Source organism: Myotis myotis, unplaced genomic scaffold (genome assembly GCF_014108235.1).
Source record: "Myotis myotis isolate mMyoMyo1 unplaced genomic scaffold, mMyoMyo1.p scaffold_m19_p_8, whole genome shotgun sequence".
NCBI classification, from domain to species: Eukaryota; Metazoa; Chordata; class Mammalia; order Chiroptera; family Vespertilionidae; genus Myotis; species Myotis myotis.
In genome coordinates, this window is record NW_023416390.1 from 25,395,888 (window position 1) to 25,411,719 (window position 15,832).

Here is a 15,832-nt window from a genome sequence, read left to right on the forward strand (position 1 = left end):
ATTGATTAAGGTATTACATACTTTTTAAATGTGGCTCCTGTTATGTCTTCAATAGATGGCGCTAGTCTAGAGCAAGGCACCAGCAGTTCTCACACTTTTTTTTTTAAAACATATTTTATTAATTCTTTTACAGAGAGGAAGGGAGAGGGATAGAGAGTTAGAAACATCGATGAGAGAAACATCGATCAGCTGCCTCCTGCACACCCCCTACTGGGGATGCACCTGCAACCAAGGTACATGCCCTTGACCAGAATCGAACCTGGGACCCTTCAGTCCGCAGGCCGACGCTCTATCCACTGAGCCAAACTGGCTAGGGCAATTCTCACACTTCTAATGTGTTCATGAATCACCTGCAAAATCGTGTTAATATGCAGATCTGTTTCAAGTAATTCTGGGTGAGACCTGAGATTCTGCATTTCTTATAAGCTCGCTCACAGGTGGTGTTGCTGTTCCAAGCAGCACGCATTGAATAAACTAAAAGAGACTAGAAGATGTAGGAAGTGATAAATTAAGTACAGATTGAAATATATAGAAAAAATATAGGGATGTATTCATTGTATAAAGAATGAATATTAAGATAAAATAAAGATACCACAGAAGAAATAACTGAAGTAAATGTAGGGTGAGGACAGTCTTTCTGTCAAACTTTTAAGAAATGCTTTGATTTCTTTTTTTTAAAAATATATTTTATTGATTTTTTACAGAGAGGAAGGGGGAGGGATAGAGAGTTAGAAACATCCATGATAGAGAAACATTGATCAGGTGTGCTTCCTGCACACCTTCTACTGGGTATGTGCCCGCAACCAAGGTACATGCCCTTGACGGGAATGAACCTGGGACCCTTCAGTCCGCAGGCTGACGCTCTATCCACTGAGCCACGCTGGCCAGGCAAAATGCTTTGATTTCTTGGGAGAGATTAAGTGTACTCTAAGTACCAACATTGGCATGTGTACCTCTATGCATGCATGAACAGTATTTAGTAGGTGAATTCCTCAAAGGTTTCTTGAGTTGACTTGGTGCAGGCATTGTTCCTCCCAGCACATTGGGTAGATCCGACCAAAAATAAGATGAAGGACACATGCTGTTGATTCTCAGATGGGTCATCATGGAGTTAGAGAAAGAGATAAACACAACTGACTTGATAAAGTACAAGAAGTACTAAGTTCAAGTGATGCCAGCCTTTCTGTTGCCTCTCTATGCAAAACTGCACTCTGATTTCCCTGTGGGAAATCTACACCTGCCTCCCAACACATTTCTTTAGTACTTTTGGGATGTGGACTGTTGAACTCCAACCTAGGGTCCCAGGGTGGAGTCAGTGGATCAGCTGGGATAGACAGAATATATGTAGTGTTCTAAATGCACAGATTGGGTAAGGAAGGAACGAAATTTCTGGGAAGAGAATCTGAGTTTCCAGTGGGATAGGAGTCTGCAGGTCCCCTGGCTGTCTTGCTGACAAGGGGGATGGGATGGAAGTGCTCAGTGAAGCAAACACTGATACTAAGAGAGCTAACTGGTGCAGTGGAGAGTCAAACAGCTCTTTTGGATCTAATGCATAAACTCCCTTTAATTCTCTAAGTCAATAATTCCATTTGCTCAAGCAAGTGTAATTTGCATTTTCTATTCTTTGTAACCTAAAGAGGCCTAACCAGTAAACCAATAGCATGAACAGACACAGAGAATGGGACAAGTGATTTTTCATGGGAGCATCTCAGAGCACTTGACATTTGAGTGAAATGCCTTAAATGACAAAGCGAGATCTAATGGACCTTTAGATAGTAGGGCTGTGTTCCTTGTTATATTTATGAATTCTGGAAATTGGGCAGGATTACTAAAGATGTCAGGTCAAGGCCTGGTAATAGAAGAATATGTTCCTAGTCTCTGGGAGAGGATCTCCCTGCAAAACAACAACAACAAAAACAAACATTAGGAGTTAGACGTCACCTTCCAGAGTCATCTTTTCTGACCTTCCTAATCCACCAGAAATTAAAGAACAAAGAGTTTCTGTTAAACTTACAAACATGAGGTTCTCCTGGTTTTACATTGCAATGATTCTGGGAAATGCTAGTAGTTTGCTATATAGTCACAGACTATTTCTTGGACTCTTAATGAAACAGTTCATTAGGTATTCATGAGAATTACAAAATCATTTCCTCCTCAGTGCTTCTATAATTTGGAGAAATAACCAAATGGTAAAAGGAATCTGCTGGATGTTTTAATTCAGTTGCCATTATACTTTTTGAATTGAACTTTTTCTAAATAGAAGGAAAATGCAGCCAAATTCCATAATCCTCAAAAGCTCTAAATAAAAATATACTGAAACCTTTCTAAAAGAAAAGCAACTGCTCATAATATTTTATTTAAAAAAACAAAACCTCTAAAGGTTACGAATACTGCATTTCTGTTTAGCCTAAGCAAACAAGGTGAGAATTTATAATTTTAATTTCAAGGAATATTTTCTTTTAAAAATATGTCACATATATGTACATACACTGCATGTATATATAATATATAGGTGTATGTGATACATAAATACATATACACATTTACATATTTATTTTGTAATAGTAATAGAAAAAAACAAAGAAAGATAATGAAGAAAGATGCTAAGATGTTGCTGGAATTTGACTAGTCTGCTTTACATTTACTGATGGAAAATTAAGGTTCAATATTATTTTTCCTCCTTTGGAAATCATTTTTCTTTCTTTTTTTAAAAATATATTTTATTGATTTTTTACAGAGAGGAAGGGAGAGGGATAGAGAGGTAGAAACATCGATGAGAGAGAAACATCAATCAGCTGCCTCCTGCACACCTCCCACTGGGGATGTGCCCGCAACCAAGGTACATGCCCTTGACCGGAATCGAACCTGGGACCTTTCAGTCCGCAGTTCAACGCCTGAGCCAAACCAGTTAGGGTGGAAATCATTTTTCTAGACGCTTTTCCTGGTCTTGGAGCTACTACTTCTAAAATATACTTTCCCCTGCATGCAGAATGGTGGTAGTCTTTTCAGGTAAGAAATTCGCTATTCCATTTATGTCAGGGTCTATCCTTTGATAGTGTTTCCACAGAATGCAACATACAGTATTTCCTAATGGAAGAACAGGTTGCCTGAATCAGGTATCCATTGTTGTCTGTAGCTAAATTGGCCGGGGCCCAAGGTAAGTGAGCTTGCTTTGCTCTGTGAATCATCACTCCACCTAGTTCAAGTTCAGGCGGCTTCCCAGATTTTGAGATTTTCCTGGGAATTGAGCCGTTGCTTTAGCCTGAGGCTGGCTCAGGAAGGCCACCTTTCACCTATTTAACGAAATGTTTTGCATCGGAGCAGTGAGATATACTATTCAAATGGCTATATCTAGCCCCATCACTACTTAAAAAAAATCAAAACTCTTCAAGTCAGTTTTATTTCTTGTGTTATCAAATCGAATTTAATGTTATAACTTTGTTCACAGACTAAATAATATGTTGGATTAACCACACACACATACACAAAAAGCACGTGGGTGGGTGGGAAGAGATCAACCAAAGAACTTGTATGCATATATGCCTAACCCTTGGACACAGACAATAGGGTGGTGAAGGTCTGGGGCGGAGGGTGGGCTAGAAGAAGTCAATGGGGGGAAAAAAGAGCACATCTGTAATACTTTCTACAATAAAGATAATAATAAAAGCCCAAACGACTACTACTAGGATAATAAAGGTCTTTCTGTAGTTGTCGTTTGTCATATGTGGGTTTTTTTGTTTGCTTGTGGGGAAGCAGTCTACCTGCCCTCAATGTCATTTTTCCTATCCAAAGTGTCTAAAATGAGATGTAATGGCAAACTCCATACAGAAACACTTTTAGATTAATAAGAATGTCCAAAAACAATAATCTGGAGTAAACTTTATCCTTTGAAAACAAGTGCCAATCTTGCATAAATAGCGAGTGCATTTAGGGGAGATGGGCTATTTCTAGGTTAGTTGAAGCCAAGACAAAAGAAATAATAAAGGAACATGCCTTGAATTTCTGAGCCCCCATCGCTGCTGGCGTTTCCAAAAATCATTTTGACAAAAATGGCAGAAATTTATGCAAGAACAGGATAACGAATCCAGTTAAGAATGAAAATAATATGCATAGTATGTCAGGATCTAGATGCAGACTTTACAGCAATAACTGCGTTTTCCGTTCTCTTTTGGGGCTGGCCTTTCCCCCCCAGGAGGGACCCACCTCCTTTCGGCTCTAGTCGCGGCCGCAGAACCTGGCGCCCCTCCTCCCGCCGCCGCGGCCCCTTCCTTCTCGGTCGACCCCGTTCCCGCCCCGCGGCGGCGGCGGCTGCGGCTGCGGCTGGGTCCCGTCCGCCACGGCTCCGCCGACTGACCCGTAGTAACCCCGCTCCGCCCGGGCCGCCCGCCTCGCGCTCCCCGCCGGAATTCGATAGGCCCAGCCCCGCACGCGCCACCGCCCGCGGGCCAATGGGCGGCGGCCTTTCTGCATATGCAACGAGCGCCGGCCTGGGAGCGCGTCCCGGGCGGTTCGGCTCAACAGACGCTGGTGTGCCGGCGCCGGGAGCGGCGCTGCAGTGGTCGCCGCGGCCGGGCCGGGACGAGGCGGCGACGGCGGACGGGGCAGCGGACGGTCGCCCCCTCGCAGTGCGGCCGCGGCGGCTGCGCCGGGGTCTCCAGGAGGCGGCGCGGGACGTGACTGCTCTGGGGCGCAGCCAGGCCTGCGCGGGCCCGAGGCCGCAGGAACCGGAGCCCGGCATCGCGGTGAGTGCGGCGCCCGTTGTGGGAGCGGCGGGGCCGGTGGGCGGTGCGGCCTCGGCGTGCGGTCGGGCTGCGCCCGAGGGCGGCCCCCGCGCGGAGGAGGAGCGCGGCCGGCCTGGGGTCCCCGGGGCCCCGACGTGGCTGCCGAGCCCGGCTCCGGGGGGTCCCGAGCCGGCCCGCGGCGTGGGGACCAGCTGCGTGGGGGCCAGTTGCGGGGCAGAGTGGGAGGCACCTCGGTGGGGTCGGGGCAGCGGGTGACGTGGGGCCTCGGCCAAAGCGCCCACGTGAGCGGGGTGGGGGGCGGGGACCGCGGCCGGAGACGCGGCGCTGTCCGGTGGAGGAAGGATGCACGGGGTCTCCCGGCGCTGTGGGGGCGGGGCGGGGCGGGGTGGGGGCTGATAACTGGGATAGGTGGGCTCTGGAGCGGTCCCTGGGAGGAAACTGAGTCCGCGATTTCGGAAAGCCTGGCTGGAGGGGTGGGTGGGGGTGTCTTGCTGCGGGTGTGAGAAGAAATTGGGTGTGTAAGGTGGATCGACCTTGGTATTTGTTCTGGCCACGATCTGTGGTGATGGGACTGGCATGAAGACGGATCGGTGTTTTGGGGTCGAGAGAGAGAGAGAGAGAGAGAGAGAGAGAGAGAGAGAGAGAGAGAGAGAGAATTCTTTTCCCTGAGTGCGTTTAAATTACATACCAGCAATAGGATGGGTAGCACCGATGGCGTGCTCGCTGCCAGAAATTCTGGGGGTAGGTGCTATCATCAGGCCCGTTTCATAGATGAGGAACCCCAGGCAGTGAGTCATTGAACTGGTTTGCCCAGTTTGGTTAAAAAAAAAAAAAAAAAGTGCTCTGCTTGTATATACGACCCCTCAAAAACAGCCTGGTCGGAACAACGTCTTTAAAGTTATATGGAAGCTAGAGAGGGAATAGGCTTTGTGAAAGTGATTGCAGCTGAACAAAATGTCAAGTGGCTGACATTTATTGAGCCTTTGTAATATGCCAGGCACTGTACTAAGAGCTTTATGCATGGTGTCTTTATATAGTTAACAATCCTCTTGGTGGTTATTCCCATTTTACAGCTGGAGAAAACTGCAGTCTGGGCAGGTTAACTTGCCCCAGATCACAGCAAGTGAGAAAAGAAGCCGGGATTCAGAGTATCCTGTCTAAACATCCAGAGCTCTCACCTCTTACCGCTATACTGGAGGCTTGGTGCATGAGATTCGTGCACTGGGGGGTGTGGTAAGGGGGGGGTCCCTCAGCTGTGCAGTCTGGAACCCCTTGCTCCCTGGCTCCTTACCACCACCTCCGCTGCAGGCCCAACAGGCTCCTGCCACTGCTGCTGTGCTTGCCAGCCCTGAGCCCAGCTTCTAGGGGAGCTGTGCCCCTCCCTGTGGGAGCCACTGACCACCAGGGGGCAGCTCCTGCATTGAGCATCTGCCCCCTGGTGGTCAGTGCTTGACATAGCAACCAGTCATTCTGCCGTTTGGTTGATTTGCATATTAGGGTTTTAATATATAGGGTTTATTATACATGATAGGATATAGGATAGAATAGGATAGGCTAGGATAGGATTCGGCTGCCTCTTCCTTGGGGCTGGCTGAATAGTTGCCACAGCAGGAATTTTGTTTGGGTGGTCAGGAGAACTAGGTTTCATGATCATGACAACCTTTTTGTCTCCCCAGATTGGTGCCCAGAGTTGAAGGGTGCTGCTGAGTGTTTCAGAAGGTTATTACTAGGAAGAGGTGTTGTGACATGGGAGTCTGTTTCACAGACTTTATTCTTTTGTTTTCTGGCATCTTCCTGTGCAGTTCTGACCCTGTGGATTAGTAAGGCTTCTCTGGCTTTAGTAGTCACTCTGGCATTTTCTGTCAGGCTTTTCCTGGTTTCTCTCTTCTACAAAAAGAATTAATTCTGTGGAATGGCAGTGTTGTTGGCAGAGAGGTCCATTGTATGTAAGGGTTGATGTGAAAGTCACCTAGTGTCTTTGGGTCTCAGGTACTGGATTGGTAAGACATTTGGACTGGATAATTTAAAGCTGAGCTATTCTGTGAGTAAAATGTCCTTGAAGGAAAGAAAGATGTAAGAAATGAAAGATGGGCAAATTATGGGGAAAATCATGCCATGTCTGGTTTTAGGGAGTCAGATCTCAAAGCCTCAAGTTCTTATTGTTTATGTGCTTCCCTGCTGCCTAAATAATTAGTTCATTCCTCATTCGATTAATCAGCGAGAGCCTTTTGACTCCTGTTGTGTGACAGGCCCCATGTAAGGTGCTGGGATACAGTAGTGAACAGGATTGGTGTGATCCTTGACGTCACCGAGGAAACCAGGAAAACAACATGAAACAAATCATATGAATAAATATACAAGTACAAGTTAGGATGTGCAGTGAAGGAAAAATAGTGTGTGAATGAAGATTACAATGATGATTGCGAGTTAGATGGAAATCTAGGCAGTTATTTGAACTGATGTGGTGAAGATTTTACTGGAATGACAATCTTGCATTCTGAGGCTATAATTAAAGGTACCTAATGAGTTTGAGAACCTTTGAGCAGTATTTGTTCCTAATCAGAATGTCACTCACATTGAAAGATATGAAAATCAGATAGGGAACTTTTTCAAGTAGTCATTCTGCCTACCTTCAGGATGCTTAAAGCTTAAATATTTCTGTAATGCTTAAGTTTTCCCCTCTCAAAGTGAACTGTTGGGAAGCAAGAGTCTTTACGTGAGATTTGGACTTGAGGATGGGATTTGGATGTTTTCAGGGAAGCTAGGCCCAAAAAGGTGACAGGATTTTCTAACTTGAGATAAGCTACATCATTATCAAAAGTATCCAGTATAGTTTATACTTTACAAAGTGATTCTTACCTCTTAGGAGATAAAAATGATGACATGATTTGGGAAATGTAAGCTGTTTAATATGTGAATATTTCAATTGAACATGTATTAAGCCAATACAAATAATTTATTGCAATACATTTACTAAAGGCCATCTGCATGCAAAGCAGTGTGCTAGGTGTGCCAAGGGGAATAAATAAGATGAATTTGAGAAAGTCCTTGCTTTCAAGGTTTCCATTTAATGAATACTAATACTCAGATTTAAGTGTTGTTTTTCTCACCTTTTTCAAAGTGCTATCATGTTAGCCCATTTGATTCTCAATAGCCTTATATCATGAGCACAAATATTGAGAAAATGGAGATGTAGAGGTAAAGTCTCAGACATGGGGATTAATGATAATAGGGGAGGGAGAAGGAAATGAATGAGATTTCAGGTGATCACTAGTTTACCATTTTGGAGCCATCAGTGTAGAGGTGATGGCTGAAACCTGGCATGAGTAAGATTGCCTTTGCAGAGACTAGACTAATCACAGGAGGAGGCCTGGGATGGAGCTGGGGAGAGGAGGCTGCCTTTGCAAAGATACCTGAGGAGTGGCCAGGGAAGTGAGGACAGTCAGAAGCAGGTGTCCCTGCAGCCACGGGGAGGAAGCGGTGCCGGGGTCCAACCCCAGCGGGTCCAGGGGTCCCCAAAGGTGTGGACGGAGTCGGCAAAGAAGGAATGATATGGAGACAGTGTTCAGTTGATCAGCAGCCTATCCAGGATCTCCAGCCAGGATCTCCAGCCAAGTTCTGTGTCCATGTTGTCTTGCTAGGTTCTCCAGCCAGGTTCTGTCCAGGTTCTCCAGCCAGGTTCAGTCACCAGGTTCTAGTCAGGTTCTCTTGCCAATTTCTGTAGCCAGGTTCAGTCCAGGATCTTTTGCCATGTTCTCTCGCTAGGTTCTGTCTCTAGGTTCTGAGGTCAGTTTCTGTCCAGGATCTTTTGCCATGTTCTCTCCAGCGAAGTTCTTCTGTCTCTAGTTCTGTGTTCTAAGCTCTGTGTTCTAAGTTCTGTGTCCTAAGTTCTGTGTTCTAAGTTCTGTATTCTAAGTTCTGTCTCTTGCTGTCTTATTACATCTGTATTTATACCAGTTGATTCAATCCTATCAATCTCTATTACAAAGGTTAGGGCGTTTCTTATCTCCATTCCAGGGAGTAAAGACTATGTAGCTTAAGCATGATTGTTTGTAGTTAAAGTGATTAACTACCCACCTGGCACTTAGTTAAGGAGTTTTATCCCCTCCCTGACTTCAGGGAAAAAATCCCTACCTGGGGAAACAACCTTTCTCAGAGAGGAGACCTTGGTTAAAACACATAGTGCCAAGAAGGTGAGCAAACATTTTAAGAACAGTATGCCATATATGCCAGGTCCCTTGAAACAGCAAGCATGGACCGGCTCCCGGCAAAGCGGTTAATACTGTGGAGTGTGCCTGTGAGGAAAATTGAGTACCATCATTGGATTTAGTAACTGGGAAAGTGTGAGCTGAGAGGGAGAGGTTGAATACAGTTGAGGAAAGTGTTGTTACTTGTTAGTACAAAGTTCCACAGGCTAGGACAGTGGTTCTCAACCTTCCTAATGCCGCGACCCTTTAATACAGTTCCTCATGTTGTGGTGACCCCCAATCATAAAATTATTTTCATTGCTACTTCATAACTGTAATTTTGCTACTGTTATGAACCGTAATGTAAATATCTGATATGCAGGATGTATTTTCATTGTTACAAATTGAACATAATTAAAGCATAGTGATTAATCACAAAAACAGTATGTAATTATATATGTGTTTTCCGATGGTCTTAGGCGACCCCTGTGAAAGGGTCGTTCAACCCCCAAAGGGGTCGCGACCCACGGGTTGAGAACCACTGGGCTAGGAGGAGGGCCACCTCTTCTCTAGTAATAGAGGAGACAGGTCTGTGACTGACCTGATACAAATCAGTACCTTATCTTGGAGCCCTGAGCAATTTCCAAAAAATTGCCAAGAACTGTTCAATTTCTATAAAAATCAGCCCAGTTTTAGTTCACTCATGATAGTCTTTTTAGAACACCATACTACCAAAGCATTTCTTCTCTCTTTTTCTTCCTCCTCTCTCTATCCTTTAATTGATATAATAAAATCTGCACTTATATAATTTGATGAATTTGGACATGCCTACATCTGTGCATCAATTACCACTTCTAAGTTTCCCTGTGCCTCTGGTTTTGTTTTTCTGGTATTTTGAATCTGGTGAGTGAGCAAAGCCATTATATAAATAAAAGCATACATCATTTAGAGGGGACTGGGAAACATTAATCACCTAAGGACAGGAGCATTTAAGCTCTATGAAGATGGATACAGCATGTGGTTAATGTTGAGTGAGCAATACAGAGGGCAGAATAGCCAGAGAAAGGTCATCTGAGCAAAAAGGAGAAATAGGCTGGATTTGAAGGAAGAGTTGAGTCTGAGGAAGGTACTCAAATGGGGATGTCCAAGAGCAGGATTGATGGGCAAAATTGAGGCATCAACTGTTTTGAGGGACCAGGGAAGCTGTGAGGATAAGTCATCCCAGGAGAGAAGCAAACACAGTTAAGTCCTGGCATAAACTCATTTATTTATTGCTTCCTTCAACTCAGAAAGTAACTACTGAATGGATTGAAGGTTCTAGGAACGGAAGGCCCTAGACAGCGGTTCTCAACCTGTGGGTCGCGACCCCTTTGGGGGTCGAACGACCCTTTCATAGGGTTGGCCTAAGACCATCTGGAAACACATATATAATTACATATTGTTTTTGTGATTAATCACTGTGCTTTAATTATGTTCAATTTGTAACAATGAAATTGGGGGTCACCACAACATGAGGAACTGTATTAAAGGGTCGCGGCATTAGGAAGGCTGAGAACCACTGCCCTAGACTGAGCAGCCAGCAGGTGAAGAGAGCCATGTGGGCTCTGAGTTGATACAGGAAGGGCATTTGGGTTCTGGCCCAGGTTGTTTCTAACCCTGCTGCTGTGGCTGTCGGTGGGCACTGCCATGTGGCACTGTGCACAGCAGGCCTGGCAGTGTGGCATTGTCCCTGCCCGTTAGCCCGTTGGAGCTCAGTTTCCTTGTCTGTAATACTTTCTTGCTCACCAGAGTTATCTGCTTCCCCTACTTCAACCACAGAAGTTTCTTATTTGTACTTTACTTTTATTGGCACTGCAGTGATCTTCATTCTGGACCTTGACTTTGGCTTTTATTTTTTACTGTAAGACTAAAACAGCCAGAAACCTTCTCTTCCCCTTGGAGACTGACTTGATCTCTGGACTTGTACCTCCTGTTTTGGGGAAGGGTGAGGTGAGGAATTTATTTTAGTTCCAAAGAAAACTAGCATAAATTAATTTGAGCACTTTACTTGACATAATTTTAATGTAAACAGAATTAACATTAATTGAAACTATATCACATGGATCATAATCACGGAATCATTTTTTACATATTCACAATTAGTATTTCCCTAAGTCATTTTCCATTTGCATTATGTAACTTTCCGTATTGCTCATGTGTTAGAATCTAAGAATTTGTATTCATCATTTATTCTGGAACTCGGTCTGTCTTATATAGGCTGATGCCTGTTTAGACAACATAGTGCCTTCCTTAGAAATTCAAAATATTTAGTCTGTATATCACTTTCTGAGGCATAAAAAGAATATCTGTTCTCTCTAATAGCATTTTGAGGGAGGTGGGGAGTTGTGGGAAGCAGTAGCTGGCTGGGAGTGAGGTCAGGGAAGGCAGTATAAGGAGAGGTTGGTGTGGTCCAGAGGAGTGACAGTGGGCTTGAGCTTGGTGCAACACTATTGCTTGAATCCCCAAATCTCGTCCTCTCATTCTAGTTTGTGACCACGGCAAATTAATCTCTGAGTTTCAATTTCTTTGGATAAGGATGATATCTGTCTTATAAGGGTACATGTGCTCTTGGGTGTGCATGCAACCCATCTCTGGGTGCTGGGAGAAAATGTTAGAAGTTTTATTTCTTGTTTTAAAAAATCTCTATATTTTATGCATGCAATGTGGTATTTACAAAATGCTAGAACAATAGTACATATACACAGTATTTAAGGAGCACATGTTTGGAATGCCAATAGTTTTTACCAAAGTGTCTTGTGATCCATAGAATTTTGAGAAGGTAAGCTAGTAGATAAAAGCTAGGCTCATGCTTTTGGAGGCAGCTTTAGAGATGAATTAAATTTGGAATGGGGTTGAAGAGCTTTTGGTGACTTGGCTCTGGGAAATGAATTGAAATGTATTGGATTTAGGGATGTGTCTCTGGGAGTTCATTTGAAAAATGATGGACATAGTAAAACTGGCATATGTAATATTTGAATTACTTTGTGAAAGTCTTAAACCGTATGTTCTTACACTATATTATGTGTTAGAAGATTACATGGTAGAAGTTTGCAAGGGATAAAACCCAGAAACATGAGTCAGTGTTAGAGAATTGCTGTTGGTGCCTGGATAGTTTACCCACAGATAACTGAGAGCTGACTGTATGCATGTTTAAGTTAATATTTATTTGTATTGTATGAAGCCAGAGGACAGGCATGTTAACTATAGGTAATTAATTAGTTTTGTGTTTCTTGTTAATTTCAAATTGCTTAATAAAATGACAATTGTATTTGCTGTCTTTTCTTTTTAGATAAGTCTCTAAAACATAATGTGTTCCTTTTTGGCTTTTTTGGGGGGCAGAGTAGCTGTGTGTAATGCATCCCTCCACTGAAAAGACAGCTCTATGAGGACAGGGATATTTGTGCTTTAGTCACCCAGTGCCCAGCATATAGAACAGCGGTTCTCAACCTGTGGGTCGCGACCCCTTTTGTGGTTGAACGACCCTTTCACAGGGGTCGCCTAAGACCATCCTGCATATCAGATATTTACATTACGATTCATAACAGTAGCAACATTACAGTTGTTATGAAGTAGCAACGAAAATAATTTTATGGTTGGGTAACAACATGAGGAACTGTATTTAAAGGGCCAGACGGTTGAGAACCACTGATATAGAAGATACTTATGTTTGCTGAATGACTCAGTCTTTGCATCTCTGTCACCTAGCACAAAAATAGATGTGAGATACTCAGTAAATGTTTGTTAAATTGAGTTGAAAGATGTGAGCACAATACAGAAAAGTTTGGAAGGCCAACAATGTGACATCAAATGACCAGTATGCACTTATTAGGGGGAGCACAGGAATTCTCTAAGAGCAGACTCACTGTTGATAAAGTCTGTATTTGAATAGCTAGCAGGTTGAGCAATATGTACAGATATAATTAAAAAATTATGTGATCAAGAAGGCAAGAAAAGATGATGGATTGTTTCAGTACAACTGCTTGTTGTACTTTAATATCACCACTTGTCCCTTTCTCTGTAACCTCTGACAATGTCCTCATGGCTTATAGGACACTTCTTTTGGCTTCTTTACCTTTCTCAGCTGGCTTTTATAGCCTGTCCTTAATCCTTATCTATATATATATATAAAAGCCTAATATGCTAAATGTCTGACCATTTGTTCGACCAGTTGCTGTGATGCACACTGATCACCAGGGGGCAGACACTCCCACCGGTGGGTTAGCTTGCTGCTGCGGTCTGGCGGATTGGGACTGGGCGAGACAGGCCGGACATGCCCGGAAGCCCTCCCGCAGCCCCTCCCTGGCTGGGCAATCTCCCTCTGTTCCTCCCCGCCTCTAAAATATTTCTTCTAATTAATTTCCTTTCAATGTGCACGAATCCGTGCACTGGGCCTCTAGTATTTTATAAGTGAACTAGAGCCTGGTACACGAAATTCATGCACTCAAGCGGGGGGGGGGGGTCCCTCAGCCTGGCCTGTGCCCTCTCGCAGTCCGGGAGCCCTCGGGGGGGATGTCCGACTGATGAATGGGCCTAAGCTGTCGGTCGGATATCCTTAGCACTGCCACGGAGGTGGGAGAGGCTCTCGCTTCACTCGCCAGCTGTGAGTCCGGCTTCTGGCTGAGCAGCACTCCCCCTGTGGGAGCACGCTGGCCACCAGGGGGCAGCTCCTGTGTTGAGCATCTGCTCCCTGGTGGTCAGTGTATGTCATAGTGACTGGTTGTCCCGCCCTCGGGCCGCAACCGGCTCTCCGACATCCCCTGAGGGGTCCCAAATTGCGAGAGGGCACAGGCCAGGTCGAGGGACCCCACCAGTGCACATTTGGGGCCTGAGAGGGACGTGGGAGGTTGGCCAGCCCGGGAGGAACCGCGGGAGGGCTCCAGGGTGTGTCTGGCCCGTCTTGCTCAGTCCTGATCTGTCGGACCCCAGCAGCAAGCTAATCTACTGGTTGGAGCGTCTGCCTCCTGGTGGTCAGTGCATGTCATAGCAACTGGTCAACCAGTTGACTGTCTGCCCCCTGGTGGTCAGTGCATGTCATAGTGAGCAGTTGAGCAGCCTTAGCATATCATTAGCATATTATTCTTTGATTGGTTGAATGGCCAACTGAATGACCAGACATTTAGCATATTAGGCTTTTATTATATAGGATATGCAGTTGACTCTTGAACAACTTGACAGGGGATTGTTAGGGTATAGTTGAACATCCTCAGAAAACTTTTGAATCCCCCAAAATTTAACTACCAGTAGCCTACCATTAACCAGAAGTCTTACCAGTAACATAAACAGTTGATTAACACGTTTTGTATGTTATATGTATTACGTAATGTATTCTTACAAAAAGGGAGCTAGAGAAAAGAAAATGCTATTAAGAAAATCATGGGAAGAGAAAATAAATTTACAATACTGTATCTTTGAAAAACCCATGTATTTATTGAAAAATCCATGTGTAAATGGACCCGCACAGTTTATACTGTTATTTTGTATCATTTTCTGGTTTTGACTCTATTATGTATAGATCAGTGATGACTCTAAAATCTACATCTTTAGCTTTGTCAACATCTTTAGTCCTGTATTTCTGACAGTATCCTAACTATTCTTGTCAGTGCTATACACAGTAGCCAACCCTCTACACATGCGCTCTCAGAGGTTTCTGTTCTTTCTCCTATATTCCTCATATCTCTTGTCAGAAATGTTGACATTAATCTTCAAAGATTAATATTCACACATCCTATATCCTATTGTCTTACCTCAGAAAAGCCTCTACAGTTGGTCCTGCTGCTTCTGTAACTACTGTCATAAACTCTGGACCTTTTCATTCTTCTCTTGGGTTCTTGTAATAACTACATACCTGGATTCCTTTCTAGTTTCTTTTCTGTGGTGACCCAAGTAATCATTCTGAAAAAATAAATTTGGTCAAATGCCTTGCTTAAAAACCTGTCTCATTGTATCTACAACATGTTTCTATATTCCATTTGCATTTCTAAATCCCCCCATATTTCCTGTCTTTCAACTATGTCAAGGTACTTGTGATTTCTCCTTCTGTGCTCTTTCATGGCTCTCTGGGTGAGGGAGGAGTGGAGGGAGGAATCGGAGCACACAGGGATCCATTTAGCCCTGTCTGTGGGACCAAGGAGTACTTCACTTAGAGGCTGCAGCTGAGTCTTGAAGTTCAAGGTTACTTTGACAATTGGTGTAGCTCCTGGGCAAGTATGCACTAATTCTTGTTCCATGTTTTATTAGCTAGTCTTAAAGATGTTTTCTTCTAGATAGACTTTGGGATTCATGTATCAAGTACTCATACAAAACAAACAAGTAACCAAGTCCTAGTAAGATTTTGTGATTGGGATTGTATTTGGTTTAGAGGTTAATTTTGGTGAATTATATTTATCCTTTCTACCCAGGAACTAGTCTGTCTTTCGATATTTGAAGGTCTTTTAGTTTTTTTTCTGTAGCTATGTATATGTGTATGCATGTATGAGTATATATATGTGTGTGTGTATATATAATACACATAATGTTTAAGGTGTGTATATTAAATGTTTAAAGTTCCTTTTGTTATTGTGACTACGAAATTTTTCCTTTTCGTTTTCCAATTACAAATTTTTATGTACTTAATATCAAGATATCTTAGTGAATTCTCCCTCTAGTTGGATAGTTTTCAGATGGTTCTTTTGAGTTTTTCTTTTCTTTTCAGCCAATTATCTGTAAACAATGATGATTTTGTGTCCTTTTTTCCAATATTCATACCCTCATATTTTTTTCTCATCATTGCATTGGCTTCTGTGACTGCTGCATCGGTGGTACACTGTAGCCTTCCAGGCCAGCATCTTCAAGTCCCTCTGCTGGGTCTTCACGTCGCCTCCTCTC

General features: G+C 43.8%; 1 protein-coding gene across 6 annotated transcripts in view; it reads left to right on the forward strand.

Moving 5' to 3' along the window:
- The first annotated feature begins 4,488 nt into the window (after positions 1-4,488).
- ACSL3 (acyl-CoA synthetase long chain family member 3) overlaps positions 4,489-15,832 on the forward strand; it is a 51,834-nt gene continuing 40,490 nt past the window's right edge. For 3 of the 6 annotated variants that reach the window (XR_004969609.1, XR_004969611.1, XR_004969610.1), the window contains exon 1: positions 4,489-4,742. The gene's annotated coding sequence lies outside the window, so the exon portion shown is untranslated. The remainder of the gene's footprint in view (positions 4,743-15,832) is intronic. The other 3 variants (XM_036320785.1, XM_036320784.1, XM_036320787.1) reach the window with 1 other exon arrangement.